The following is a 16909-nucleotide window of genomic DNA, read 5'->3' on the forward strand; positions in this document are numbered from 1 at the left end:
CTTATTGACGATGAAACACAGAAATTGCATCGGAATTAAATAGAAAAGGCACAATGCCGACCTAAGTACAAGACGACTGACTTTTCTTACTGTCTATGTTTTGAACTATTCCTGTGACACTAGTTATAGATTCCGATGCTTCACTTCAGGTTTACTGTATCCCTCTGATCTTCTTATTGACGATGAAACACAGAAATTGCATCGGAATTAAATACAAAAGGCACAATGGCGACTTAAGTACAAGAGGACTGATCTTTCTTACTGTCTATGTTTTGAACCATTCCTGTGACACTAGTTATAGATTCCGATGCTTCACTTCAGGTTTGCTGTATCCCTCTGACCTTCTTAATGACGATGAAACCCAGAATTTGCATCGGAATGAAATACAAAAGGCACAATGCCGACTTAAGTACAAGAAGACTGACTCTTCGTACTGACTATGTTTGAACCATTCCTGTGTCACTAGTTATAGATTCCGATGCTTCACTTCAGGTTTACTGTATACCTTGGACCTTCTAATTGACGATGAAACACAGAGATTGCATCGGAATTAAATAGAAAGGGCACAATGCCGAGTTAAGTACAAGAAGGCTGCCTCTTTTTACTGTCTATGTTTTGAACCATGTCTGTGACACTAGTTATAGATAGCGATGCTTCACTTCAGGTTTACTGTCTCTCTTGGACCTTCTTATTGACGATGACACACAGAAATTGCATCGGAATTAAATACAAAAGGCAAAATACCGACTTAAGTACAAGAAGACTGACTCTTTTTACTGTCTATGTTTTGAACCATTCCTGTGACACTAGTTATAGATTCCGATGCTTCACTTCAGGTTTACTGTATCGATATGATCTTCTTATTGACGATGAAACACAGAAATTGCATCGGAATTAAATACAAAAGGCACAATGCTGACTTAAGTACAGGAAGACTGACTCTTCTTACTGTCTATGATTTGAACCATTCCTGTGACACTAGTTATAGATTCCGATGCTTCACTTCAGGCTTACTGTATCCCTTGGACCTTCTTATTGACGATGAAACACAGTAATTGCATCGGAATTAAACACAAAAGGCACAATGCCGACTTAAGTACAAAAAGGCTGACTCTTCTTACTGACTATGCTTTGAACCATTCCTGTGACACTAGTTATAGATTCGGATGCTTCACTTCAGGTTTACTGTATCCCTTGGATCTTCTTATTGACGATGAAACACAGAAATTGCATCGGAATTAAATACAAATGGTACAATGCCGACTTAAGTACAAGAAGACTGACTCTTTTTACTGACTATGTTTGAACCATTCCTGTGACACTAGTTATGGATTCGGATGCTTCACTTCTGGTTCACTGTATCCCTCTGACGTTCTTATTGACGATGAAACACAGAAATTGCATCGGAATTGAATAGAAAAGGCACAATGCCGACTTAAGTACAAGACGACTGACTTTTCTTACTGTCTATGTTTTGAACTATTCCTGTGACACTAGCTATAGACTCCGATTCTTCACTTCAGGTTTACTGTATCACTCTGATCTTCTTATTGACGATGAAACACAGAAATTGCATCGGAATTAAATACAAAAGGCACAATGACGACTTAAGTACAAGAAAACTGACTCTTCCTACTGTCTATGTTTTGAACCATTCCTGTGACACTAGTTATAGATTGCGATGCTTCACTCCAGGTTTACTGTATCTCTTGGACCTTCTTATTGACGATGAAACACAGAAATTGCATCGGAATTAAATACAAAAGGCACAATGCCGACTTAAGTACAAGAGGACTGATCCTTTTTACTGTCTGTGTTTTGAACCATTCCTGAGACACTAGTTATAGATTCCGATGCTTCACTTCAGGTTTACTGTAACCCTCTGACCTTCTTATTGATGATCAAACACAGAAATTGCATCGGGATTAAATACTAAAGGCACAACGCTGACTTAAGTTCAAGAAGACTGACTCTTCTTACAGACTATGTTTTGAACCATTCCTGTGACACTAGTTATAGATTGCGATGCTTCACTTCAGGTTTACTGTATCCCTTGGACCTTCTTATTGACGATGAAACACAGAAATTGCATCGGAATTAAATACAAAAGGCACAATGCCGATTTAAGTACATGAAGACCGACTCTTTCTACTGACTATGTTTTGAACCATTCCTGTGACACTAGTTACAGAGTCCGATGCTTCGCATCAGGTTTACTGTATCCCTTGGACCTTCTTATTGACGATGAAACACAGAAATTGCATCGGAATTAAATACAAAAGGCACAATGCCGACTTAGATACAAGAAGACTGACTCTTCTTACAGTCTATGCTTTGAACCATTCCTGTGACACTAGTTATAGATTCCGATGCTACACTCCAAGTTTACTGTATCCCTTGGACCTTCTTATTGACGATGAAAAACAGAAATTGCATCGGAATTAAATATAAAAGGCACAATGCCGACTTAAGTACTAGAAGACTGACTCTTCTGACTGACTATGTTTTGAACCATTCCTGTGACACTAGTTATAGATTCCGATGCTTCACTTCAGGTTTACATTATCCCTCTATCCTTCTTATTGACGATGAAACACAGAAATTGCATCGGAATTAAATAGAACAGGCACAATGCCGACTTAAGTACAAGAAGACTGACTCTTCTTACTGACTATGTTTTGAACCATTCCTGTGACACTAGTTATAGATTCCGATGCTTCACTGCAGGTTTACCGTATCCCTCTGACCTTCTTATTGACGATGAAACACGGAAATTGCATCGGAATTAAAAACAAAAGGTACAATGCGGACTTAACTACAAGAAGACTGACTTTTTCTACTGTCTATGTTTTGAACCATTCCTGTGACACTAGTTATAGATTCCGATTTTTCACTTCAGGTTTACAGTATCCCTCTGACGTTATTGCCGATGAAACACAGAAATTGCTTCGGAATTAAATACAAAAGGCACAATGCCGACTTAAGGACAAGAAAACTGACTCTTCTTACTGACTATGCTTTGAACCAATCCTGTGACACTAGTTATAGATTCCGAAGCTGCACTTCAGGTTTACTGTATCCCTTGGACATTCTTATTGACGATGAAACACAGAAATTGCATCGGAATTAAATACAAAAAGGCACAATGCCGACTTAAGTACATGAAGACCGACTCTACTTATTGAGAATGATTTGAACCATTCCTGTGACACCTGTTTTGGATTCCGATGCTTCACTTCAGGTTTACTGTATCCCTCAGACCTTCTTATTGACGATGAAACACAGAAATTGCATCGGAATTAAATACAAAAGGCACAATGCCGACTTAAGTACAAGAAGACTGACTCTTCTTACTGACTATGTTTTGAACCATTCCTGTGACACTAGTTATAGATTCCAATGCTTCACTTCAGGTTTACTGTATCTCTCTGACCTTATTATTGACGATGAAAAACAGTAATTGCATCGGAATTAAATACAAAAGGCACAATTCCGACTTAAGTACATGAAGACCGACTCTTGTTATTGACAATGATTTGAACCATTCCTGTGACACTAGTTATAGATTCCGATGCTTCACTTCAGGTTTACTGTAACCCTCTGACCTTCTTATTGATGATCAAACACAGAAATTGCATCGGAATTAAATACAAAAGGCACAACGCTGACTTAAGTACAATAAGACTGACTCTTCTTACAGACTATGTTTTGAACCATTCCTGTGAAACTAGTTATAGATTGCGATGCTTCACTTCAGGTTTACTGTATCCCTTGGACCTTCTTATTGACGATGAAACACAGAAATTGCATCGGAATTAAATACAAAAGGCACAATGCCGATTTAAGTACATGAAGACCGACTCTTTCTACTGACTATGTTTTGAACCATTCCTGTGACACTAGTTATAGAGTCCCATGCTTCGCATCAGGTTTACTGTATCCCTTGGACCTTCTTATTGACGATGAAACACAGAAATTGCATCGGAATTAAATACAAAAGGCACAATGCCGACTTCAGTACAAGAAGACTGACTCTTCTTACAGTCTATGCTTTGAACCATTCCTGTGACAGTAGTTACACATTGCGATTCTTCTCTCCCGGTTAACTGTATCCCTTGGACCTTCTTACTGACGATGAAACACAGAAATTGCATCGGAATTAAATACAAAGGGCAAAATGCCGACTTAAGTACACGAAGAATGACTCTTCTTACTGCCTATGTTTTGAACCATTCCTGTGACACTAGTTATAGATTCCGATGCTACACTCCAAGTTTACTGTATCCCTTGGACCTTCTTATTGACGATGAAAAACAGAAATTGCATCGGAATTAAATATAAAAGGCACAATGCCGACTTAAGTACAAGAAGACTGACTCTTCTGACTGACTATGTTTTGAACCATTCCTGTGACACTAGTTATAGATTCCGATGCTTCACTTCAGGTTTACATTATCCCTCTATCCTTCTTATTGACGATGAAACACAGAAATTGCATCGGAATTAAATAGAACAGGCACAATGCCGACTTAAGTACAAGAAGACTGACTCATCTTACTGACTATGTTTTGAACCATTCCTGTGACACTAGTTATAGATTCCGATGCTTCACTCCAGTTTTACTGTATCCCTTGGACCTTCTTATTGACGATGACACACAGAAATTGCATCGGAATTAAATAGAAAAGGCACATTGCCGACTTAAGTACAAGAGGACTGACTCTTCCTACGGTCTATGTTTTGAACCATTCCTGTGACACTAGTTATACATTCCGGTGCTTCACTCCTGGTTTACTGTTTCCCTTGGACCTTCTTATTGACGATGAAACACAGAAATTGCATCAGAATTAAATAGAAAAGGCACAATGCCGACTTAAGTACAAGAAGACTGACGCTTCTTACTGACTATGACTTTGAACCATTCCTGTGACACTAGTTATAGATTCCGATGCTTCACTGCAGGTTTACCGTATCCCTCTGACCTTCTTATTGACGATGAAACACGGAAATTGCATCGGAATTAAAAACAAAAGGTACAATGCCGACTTAACTACAAGAAGACTGACTTTTTCTACTGCCTATGTTTTGAACCATTCCTGTGACACTAGTTATAGATTCCGATGCTTCACTTCAGGTTTACTGTATCCCTCTGACGTTATTGCCGATGAAACACAGAAATTGCTTCGGAATTAAATACAAAAGCACAATGCCGACTTAAGTACATGAAGACCGACTCTACTTATTGAGAATGATTTGAACCATTCCTGTGACACTTGTTTTGGATTCCGATGCTTCACTTCAGGTTTTCTGTATCCCTCAGACCTTCTTATTGACGATGAAACACAGAAATTGCATCGGAATTAAATACAAAAGGCACAATGCCGACTTAAGTACAAGAAGACTGACTCTTCTTACTGACTATGTTTTGAACCATTCCTGTGACACTAGTTATAGATTCCAATGCTTCACTTCAGGTTTACTGTATCTCTCTGACCTTATTATTGACGATGAAAAACAGTAATTGCATCGGAATTAAATACAAAAGGCACAATTCCGACATAAGTACATGAAGACCGACTCTTCTTACTGACTATGTTTGAACCATACCTGTGTCACTAGTTATAGATTCCGATGCTTCACTTCAGGTTTACTGTATACCTTGGAGCTTCTAATTGACGATGAAGCACAGAGATTGCATAGGAATTAAATAGAAAAGGCACAATGCCGACTTAAGTACAAGAAGGCTGCCTCTTTTTACTGTCTATGTTTTGAACCATTCCTGTGACACTAGTTATAGATTCCGATGCTTCACTCCAGTTTTACCGTATCCCTTGGACCTTCTTATTGACGATGAAACACAGAAATTGCATCCGAATTAAATACAAAAGGCACAATACCGACTTAAGTACAAGAAGACTGACTCTTCCTACTGTCTATGTTTTGAACCATTCCTGTGAAACTAGTTATAGAATCCGAAGCTTCACTTCAGGTTTAATGTATCCCTCTGACCTTCTTATTGACGATGAAACACAGAAATTGCATCGGAATTATATACAAAAGGCACAATGCCGACTTAAGTACAAGAAGACAGACTCTTCTTACTGACTATGTTTTGAACCATTCTCGTGACACTAGTTATAGATTCCGATGCTTCACTTCAGGTTTACTGTATCCCTTAAACCTTCTTATTGACGATGAAACACAGAAATTGCATCGGAATTAAATACAAAAGGCACAATGCCGACTTAAGTACAAGAAGACTGACTCTTCTTACTGACTATGTTTGAACCATACCTGTGTCACTAGTTATAGATTCCGATGCTTCACTTCAGGTTTACTGTATACCTTGGAGCATCTAATTGACGATGAAACACAGAGATTGCATAGGAATTAAATAGAAAAGGCACAATGCCGACTTAAGTACAAGAAGGCTGCCTCTTTTTACTGTCTATGTTTTGAACCATTTCTGTGACACTAGTTATAGATTGCGATGCTTCACTTCAGGTTTACTGTCTCCCTTGGACCTTCTTATTGACGATGAAACACAGAAATTGCATCGGAATTAAATACAAAAGGCACAATACCGACTTAAGTCAAGAAGACTGACTCTTCTTACTGTCTATGTTTTGAACCATTCCTGTGACACTAGTTATAGATTCCGATGCTTCACTTCAGGTTTACTGTGTCCCTATGATCTTCTTATTGACGATGAAACACAGAAATTGCATCGGAATTAAATACAAAAGGCACAATGCTGACTTAAGTACAAGAAGACTGACTCTTCTGACTGTCTATGTTTTGAACCATTCCTGTGACACTAGTTATAGATTCCGATGCTTCACGTCAGGCTTACTGTATCCCTTGGACCTTCTTATTGACGATGAAACTCAGAAATTGCATCGGAATTAAATACAAGAGGTACAATGCCGACTTAAGTACAAGAAGACTGATTCTTTTAACTGACTATGTTTGAACCATTCCTGTGACACTAGTTATGGATTCGGATGCATCACTTCTGGTTCACTGTATCCCTCTGACCTTCTTATTGACGATGAAACACAGAAATTGCATCGGAATTAAATAGAAAAGGCACAATGCCGACCTAAGTACAAGACGACTGACTTTTCTTACTGTCTATGTTTTGAACTATTCCTGTGACACTAGTTATAGATTCCGATGCTTCACTTCAGGTTTACTGTATCCCTCTGATCTTCTTATTGACGATGAAACACAGAAATTGCATCGGAATTAAATACAAAAGGCACAATGGCGACTTAAGTACAAGAGGACTGATCTTTCTTACTGTCTATGTTTTGAACCATTCCTGTGACACTAGTTATAGATTCCGATGCTTCACTTCAGGTTTGCTGTATCCCTCTGACCTTCTTAATGACGATGAAACCCAGAATTTGCATCGGAATGAAATACAAAAGGCACAATGCCGACTTAAGTACAAGAAGACTGACTCTTCGTACTGACTATGTTTGAACCATTCCTGTGTCACTAGTTATAGATTCCGATGCTTCACTTCAGGTTTACTGTATACCTTGGACCTTCTAATTGACGATGAAACACAGAGATTGCATCGGAATTAAATAGAAAGGGCACAATGCCGAGTTAAGTACAAGAAGGCTGCCTCTTTTTACTGTCTATGTTTTGAACCATGTCTGTGACACTAGTTATAGATAGCGATGCTTCACTTCAGGTTTACTGTCTCTCTTGGACCTTCTTATTGACGATGACACACAGAAATTGCATCGGAATTAAATACAAAAGGCAAAATACCGACTTAAGTACAAGAAGACTGACTCTTTTTACTGTCTATGTTTTGAACCATTCCTGTGACACTAGTTATAGATTCCGATGCTTCACTTCAGGTTTACTGTATCGATATGATCTTCTTATTGACGATGAAACACAGAAATTGCATCGGAATTAAATACAAAAGGCACAATGCTGACTTAAGTACAGGAAGACTGACTCTTCTTACTGTCTATGATTTGAACCATTCCTGTGACACTAGTTATAGATTCCGATGCTTCACTTCAGGCTTACTGTATCCCTTGGACCTTCTTATTGACGATGAAACACAGTAATTGCATCGGAATTAAACACAAAAGGCACAATGCCGACTTAAGTACAAAAAGGCTGACTCTTCTTACTGACTATGCTTTGAACCATTCCTGTGACACTAGTTATAGATTCGGATGCTTCACTTCAGGTTTACTGTATCCCTTGGATCTTCTTATTGACGATGAAACACAGAAATTGCATCGGAATTAAATACAAATGGTACAATGCCGACTTAAGTACAAGAAGACTGACTCTTTTTACTGACTATGTTTGAACCATTCCTGTGACACTAGTTATGGATTCGGATGCTTCACTTCTGGTTCACTGTATCCCTCTGACGTTCTTATTGACGATGAAACACAGAAATTGCATCGGAATTGAATAGAAAAGGCACAATGCCGACTTAAGTACAAGACGACTGACTTTTCTTACTGTCTATGTTTTGAACTATTCCTGTGACACTAGCTATAGACTCCGATTCTTCACTTCAGGTTTACTGTATCACTCTGATCTTCTTATTGACGATGAAACACAGAAATTGCATCGGAATTAAATACAAAAGGCACAATGACGACTTAAGTACAAGAAAACTGACTCTTCCTACTGTCTATGTTTTGAACCATTCCTGTGACACTAGTTATAGATTGCGATGCTTCACTCCAGGTTTACTGTATCCCTTGGACCTTCTTATTGACGATGAAACACAGAAATTGCATCGGAATTAAATACAAAAGGCACAATGCCGACTTAAGTACAAGAGGACTGATCCTTTTTACTGTCTGTGTTTTGAACCATTCCTGAGACACTAGTTATAGATTCCGATGCTTCACTTCAGGTTTACTGTAACCCTCTGACCTTCTTATTGATGATCAAACACAGAAATTGCATCGGGATTAAATACTAAAGGCACAACGCTGACTTAAGTTCAAGAAGACTGACTCTTCTTACAGACTATGTTTTGAACCATTCCTGTGACACTAGTTATAGATTGCGATGCTTCACTTCAGGTTTACTGTATCCCTTGGACCTTCTTATTGACGATGAAACACAGAAATTGCATCGGAATTAAATACAAAAGGCACAATGCCGATTTAAGTACATGAAGACCGACTCTTTCTACTGACTATGTTTTGAACCATTCCTGTGACACTAGTTACAGAGTCCGATGCTTCGCATCAGGTTTACTGTATCCCTTGGACCTTCTTATTGACGATGAAACACAGAAATTGCATCGGAATTAAATACAAAAGGCACAATGCCGACTTAGGTACAAGAAGACTGACTCTTCTTACAGTCTATGCTTTGAACCATTCCTGTGACACTAGTTATAGATTCCGATGCTACACTCCAAGTTTACTGTATCCCTTGGACCTTCTTATTGACGATGAAAAACAGAAATTGCATCGGAATTAAATATAAAAGGCACAATGCCGACTTAAGTACTAGAAGACTGACTCTTCTGACTGACTATGTTTTGAACCATTCCTGTGACACTAGTTATAGATTCCGATGCTTCACTTCAGGTTTACATTATCCCTCTATCCTTCTTATTGACGATGAAACACAGAAATTGCATCGGAATTAAATAGAACAGGCACAATGCCGACTTAAGTACAAGAAGACTGACTCTTCTTACTGACTATGTTTTGAACCATTCCTGTGACACTAGTTATAGATTCCGATGCTTCACTGCAGGTTTACCGTATCCCTCTGACCTTCTTATTGACGATGAAACACGGAAATTGCATCGGAATTAAAAACAAAAGGTACAATGCGGACTTAACTACAAGAAGACTGACTTTTTCTACTGTCTATGTTTTGAACCATTCCTGTGACACTAGTTATAGATTCCGATTTTTCACTTCAGGTTTACTGTATCCCTCTGACGTTATTGCCGATGAAACACAGAAATTGCTTCGGAATTAAATACAAAAGGCACAATGCCGACTTAAGGACAAGAAAACTGACTCTTCTTACTGACTATGCTTTGAACCAATCCTGTGACACTAGTTATAGATTCCGAAGCTGCACTTCAGGTTTACTGTATCCCTTGGACATTCTTATTGACGATGAAACACAGAAATTGCATCGGAATTAAATACAAAAAGGCACAATGCCGACTTAAGTACATGAAGACCGACTCTACTTATTGAGAATGATTTGAACCATTCCTGTGACACCTGTTTTGGATTCCGATGCTTCACTTCAGGTTTACTGTATCCCTCAGACCTTCTTATTGACGATGAAACACAGAAATTGCATCGGAATTAAATACAAAAGGCACAATGCCGACTTAAGTACAAGAAGACTGACTCTTCTTACTGACTATGTTTTGAACCATTCCTGTGACACTAGTTATAGATTCCAATGCTTCACTTCAGGTTTACTGTATCTCTCTGAATTTATTATTGACGATGAAAAACAGTAATTGCATCGGAATTAAATACAAAAGGCACAATTCCGACTTAAGTACATGAAGACCGACTCTTGTTATTGACAATGATTTGAACCATTCCTGTGACACTAGTTATAGATTCCGATGCTTCACTTCAGGTTTACTGTATCCCTCTGACGTTCTTATTGACGATGAAACACAGAAATTGCATCGGAATTAAATAGAAAAGGCACAATGCCGACTTAAGTACAAGAAGACTGACTCTTCTTACTGTAAATGACTTCAAACATTCCTGTGACTCTAGTTATAGATTCCGATGCTTCACTGCAGGTTTACCGAATCCCTTGGACCTTCTTATTGACGATGAAACGCAGAAATTGCATCGGAATTAAATAGAAAAGGCACAATGCCGACTTAAGTACACGAAGACTGACTCTTCTTACTGTCTATGTGTTGAATCTTTCCTGTGACACTAGTTATAGATTCCGATGCTACACTCCAGGTTTACTGTATCCCTTGGACCTTCTTATTGACGATGAAACACAGAAAATGCATCGGAATTAAATACAAAAGGCACAATGCCGACTTAAGTTTAAGAAGACTGACTCTTCTTACTGACTATGTTTTGAACCATTCTTGTGACACTAGTTATAGATTCCGATGCTTCACTTCAGGTTTACTGTATCCCTCTGACGTTCTTATTGACGATGAAACACAGAAATTGCATCGGAATTAAATAGAAAAGGCACAATGCCGACTTAAGTACAAGAAGACTGACTCTTCTTACTGTCTATGAATTGAACCATTCCTGTGACTCTAGTTATAGATTCCGATGCTTCACTGCAGGTTTAGCGTATCCCTTGGACCTTCTTATTGACGATGAAACACAGAAATTGCATCGGAATTAAATAGAAAAGGCACATTGCCGACTTACGTACAAGAAGACTGACTCTTCTTACTGACTATGTTTTGAACCATTCCTGAGACACTAGATATAGATTCCGATGCTTCCCTTCAGGTTTACTGTATACCTTGGACCTTCTTATTGAAGATGAAACACAGAAATTGCATCGGAATTAAATACAAAAGGCACAATGCCGACTTAGGTACAAGAGGACTGACTCTTCCTACTGTGTATGTTTTGAACCATTCCTGTGACACTAGTTTTGGATTCCGATGCTTCACTTCAGGTTTTCTGTATCCCTCTGACCTACTTATTGACGATGAAACACAGAAATTGCATCGGAATTAAAAACAAAAGGTACAATGCCGACTTAAGTACAAGAAGACTGACTTTTTCTACTGTCTATGTTTTGAACCATTCCTGTGACACTACCTATAGATTCCGATGCTTCACTTCAGGTTTACTGTATCCCTCTGACGTTATTGCCGATGCAACACAGAAATTGCTTCGGAATTAAATACAAAAGGCACAATGCCGACTTAAGGACAAGAACACTGACTCTTCTTACTGACTATGTTTTGAACCAATCCTGTGACACTAGTTATAGATTCCGTTGCTGCACTTCAGGTTTACTGTATCCCTCTGACCCTCTTATTGACGATGAAACACAGTAATTGCTTCGGAATTAAATACAGAAGGCACAATGCCGAGTTAAGTACATGAAGACCGACTCTTGTTATTGACAATGATTTGAACCATTCCTGTGACACTAGTTATAGATTCCGATGCTTCACTTCAGGTTTACTGTATCCCTTGGACATTATTATTGACGATGAAACACAGAAATTGCATCGGAATTAAATACAAAAAGGCACAATGCCGACCTAAGTACATGAAGACCGACTCTACTTATTGAGAATGATTTGAACCATTCCTGTTACACTAGTTATAGATTCCGATGCTTCACTTCAGGTTTACTGTATCCCTTGGACATTCTTATTAACGATGAAACACAGAAATTGCATCGGAATTAAATACAAAAAGCACAATGCCGACTTAAGTACAAGAAGACTGACTCTTCTTACTGTCTATGTTTTGAACCAGTCCTGTGACACTAGTTATAGATTCCGATGCTTCACTCCAGGTTTACTATATCCCTTGGACCTTCTTATTGACGATGAAACATAGAAATTGCAACGGAATTAAATACAAAAGGCACAATGCCGACTTAAGGACAAGAAGACTGACTCTTCTTACTGACTATGTTTTGAACCATTCCTGTGACACTAGTTACAGATTCCGATGCTTCACTTCAGGTTTGCTGTATACCTTGGACCTTCTTATTGACGATGAAACACATAAATTCCATCAGATTTAAATACAAAAGGCACAATGCCGACTTAAGTACAAGAAGACTGACTCTTCCTACTGTCTATGTTTTGAACCATTCCTGTGACACTAGTTTTGGATTCCGATGCTTCACTTCAGGTTTACTGTATCCCTCAGACCTTCTTATTGACGATGAAACACAGAAATTGCATCGGAATTAAATACAAAAGGCACAATGCCAACTTAAGTACAAGAAGACTGACTCTTCCTACTGTCTATGTTTGAACCATTCCTGTGACACTAGTTATAGATTCCGATGCTTCACTTCAGGTTTACTGTATCCCTCTGACCTTATTGCCGATGAATCGGAATTAAATAGAAAAGGCACATTTCCGATTTAAGGACAAGAAGACTGACTCTTCTTACTGACTATGTTTTGATCCATTCCTGAGACACTAGTTATAGATTCCGATGCTTCACTTCAGGTTTACTGTATCCCTCTGACATTCTTATTGACGATGAAACACAGAAATTGCATCGGAATTAAATACAAAAGCCACAATGCCGACTTAAGTACAAGAAGACTGACTCTCCTTACTGACCATGATTTGAACCATTCCTGTGACACTAGTTATAGATTCCGATGCTTCACTTCAGGTATACTGTTTCCCTAGGACCTTCTTATTGACGATGAAACACAGAAATTGCATCGGAATTAAATACAAAACGCACAATGCCGACTTAAGTACAAGAAGACAGACTCTTCTTACTGTCTATGTTTTGAACCATTCCTGTGATACTAGTTGTTGATTCCGATGCTTCACTTCAGGTTTACTGCATCCCCTCGACCTTCTTATTGACGATGAAACACAGAGATTGCATCGGAAATAAATACAAATGTCACAATGCCGACTTAAGTACAAGAACACTGACTCTTCCTACTGTCTATGCTTTGAACCATTCCGGTGACACTAGTTATAGATTCCGATGCTTCACTTCAAGTTTACTGTATCCCTTGTACCTTCTTATTGACGATGAAACACAGAAATTGCATCGGACTTAAATACAAAAGGCACAATGCCGACTTAAGTAAAAGAAGACTGACTCTTCCTACTCTCTATGATTTGAACCATTCCAGTGATACTAGTTATAGATTCCGATGCTTCAATTCAGGTTTATTGTAACCCTCTGACCTTATTGACGATGAAACACGGAAATTGCATCGGAATTAAATACAAAAGAAAGAATACCGACTTAAGTACAAGAAGACTGAATCTTCTCTCTGTATATGTTTTGAACCATTCCTGTGACACTAGTTATATATTCCGATGCTTCACTTTAGGTTACTGTATCCCTTGGACCTTCTTATTGACGATGAAACACAGAAATTGCATCGGCATTAAATTCAAAAGGCACAATGACGACTTAAGTACAAGAAGACTGACTCTTCCTACTGTCTATGTTTGGAACTATTCCTGTGACACTAGTAATAGAGTCCGATTCTTCACTTCTGGTTTACTGTATCCCTTGGACCCTCTTATTGACGATGAAACACAGAAATTGCATCGGAATTAAATACAAAAGGCACAATGCCGACTTAGGTACAAGAGGACTGACTCTTCCTACTGTGAATGCTTTGAACCATTCCTGTGACACTAGTTTTGGATTCCGATGCTTCACTTCAGGTTTACTGTATCCCTCTGACCTTCTTATTGACGATGAAACACAGAAATTGCATCGGAATTAAAAACAAAAGGTACAATGCCGACTTAAGTACAAGAAGACTGACTTTTTCTACTGTCTATGTTCTGAACCATTCCTGTGACACTAGTTATAGATTCCGATGCTTCACTTCAGGTTTACTGTATCCCTCTGACGTTATTGCCGATGAAACACAGAAATTGCTTCGGAATTAAATACAAAAGGCACAATGCCGACTTAAGGACAAGAACACTGACTCTTCTTACTGACTATGTTTTGAACCAATCCTGTGACACTAGTTATAGATTCCGATGCTGCACTTCAGGTTTACTGTATCCCTCTGACCTTCTTATTGACGATGAAACACAGTAATTGCTTCGGAATTAAATACAAAAGGCACAATGCCGAGTTAAGTACATGAAGACCGACTCTTGTTATTGACAATGATTTGAACCATTCCTGTGACACTAGTTACAGATTCCGATGCTTCACTTCAGGTTTACTGTATCCCTTGGACATTCTTATTGACGATGAAACACAGAAATTGCATCGGAATTAAATACAAAAAGGCACAATGCCGACTTAAGTACATGAAGACCGACTCTACTTATTGAGAATGATTTGAACCATTCCTGTTACACTAGTTATAGATTCCGATGCTTCACTTCAGGTTTACTGTATCCCTTGGACATTCTTATTAACGATGAAACACAGAAATTGCATCGGAATTAAATACAAAAGGCACAATGCCGACTTAAGGACAAGAAGACTGACTCTTCTTACTGACTATGTTTTGAACCTTTCCTGTGACACTAGTTACAGATTCCGATGCTTCACTTCAGGTTAGCTGTATACCTTGGACCTTCTTATTGACGATGAAACACATAAATTCCATCAGATTTAAATACAAAAGGCACAATGCCGACTTAAGTACAAGAAGACTGACTCTTCCTACTGTCTATGTTTTGAACCATTCCTGTGACACTAGTTTTGGATTCCGATGCTTCACTTCAGGTTTACTGTATCCCTCAGACCTTCTTATTGACGATGAAGCACAGAAATTGCTTCGGAATTAAATACAAAAGGCACAATGCCGACTTAAGGACAAGAACACTGACTCTTCTTACTGACTATGTTTTGAACCATTCCTGTGACACTAGTTATAGATTCTGATGCTTCACTTCAGGTTTACTGTATCCCTCTGACCTTATTGCCGATGAATCGGAATTAAATAGAAAAGGCACATTTCCGATTTAAGGACAAGAAGACTGACTCTTCTTACTGACTATGTTTTGATCCATTCCTGAGACACTAGTTATAGATTCCGATGCTTCACTTCAGGTTTACTGTATCCCTCTGACATTCTTATTGACGATGAAACACAGAAATTGCATCGGAATTAAATACAAAAGCCACAATGCCGACTTAAGTACAAGAAGACTGACTCTCCTTACTGACCATGATTTGAACCATTCCTGTGACACTAGTTATAGATTCCGATGCTTCACTTCAGGTATACTGTTTCCCTAGGACCTTCTTATTGACGATGAAACACAGAAATTGCATCGGAATTAAAAACAAAAGGTTCAATGCCGACTTAAGTACAAGAACACTGACTCTTCTTACTGACTATGTTTTGAACCAATCCTGTGACACTAGTTATAGATTCCGATGCTGCACTTCAGGTTTACTGTATCCCTCTGACCTTCTTATTGACGATGAAAGACAGTAATTGCTTCGGAATTAAATACAAAAGGCACAATGCCGACTTAAGTACATGAAGACCGACTCTTGTTATTGACAATGATTTGAACCATTCCTGTGACACTAGTTATAGATTCCGATGTTTCACTTCAGGTTTACTGTATCCCTTGGACATTCTTATTGACGATGAAACACAGAAATTGCATCGGAATTAAATACAAAAAGGCACAATGCCGACTTAAGTACATGAAGACCGACTCTACTTATTGAGAATGATTTGAACCATTCCTGTTACACTAGTTATAGATTCCGATGCTTCACTTCAGGTTTACTGTATCCCTTGGACATTCTTATTAACGATGAAACACAGAAATGGCATCGGAATTAAATACAAAAGGCACAATGCCGACTTAAGTACAAGAAGACTGACTCTTCTTACTGTCTATGTTTTCAACCATTCCTGTGACACTAGTTATAGACTGCGATGCTTCACTCCAGTTTTACTATATCCCTTGGACCTTCTTATTGACGATGAAACATAGAAATTGCAACGGAATTAAATACAAAAGGCACAATTCCGACTTAAGAACAAGAAGACTGACTCTTCTTACTGACTATGTTTTGAACCATTCCTGTGACACTAGTTACAGATTCCGATGCTTCACTTCAGGTTTGCTGTATACCTTGGACCTTCTTATTGACGATGAAACACATAAATTCCATCAGATGTAAATACAAAAGGCACAATGCCGACTTAAGTACAAGAAGACTGACTCTTCCTACTGTCTATGTTTTGAACCATT

The sequence above is a fragment of the Schistocerca serialis genome, chromosome 3 (assembly GCF_023864345.2).
Source record: "Schistocerca serialis cubense isolate TAMUIC-IGC-003099 chromosome 3, iqSchSeri2.2, whole genome shotgun sequence".
In the NCBI taxonomy this organism is placed as follows: domain Eukaryota; kingdom Metazoa; phylum Arthropoda; class Insecta; order Orthoptera; family Acrididae; genus Schistocerca; species Schistocerca serialis.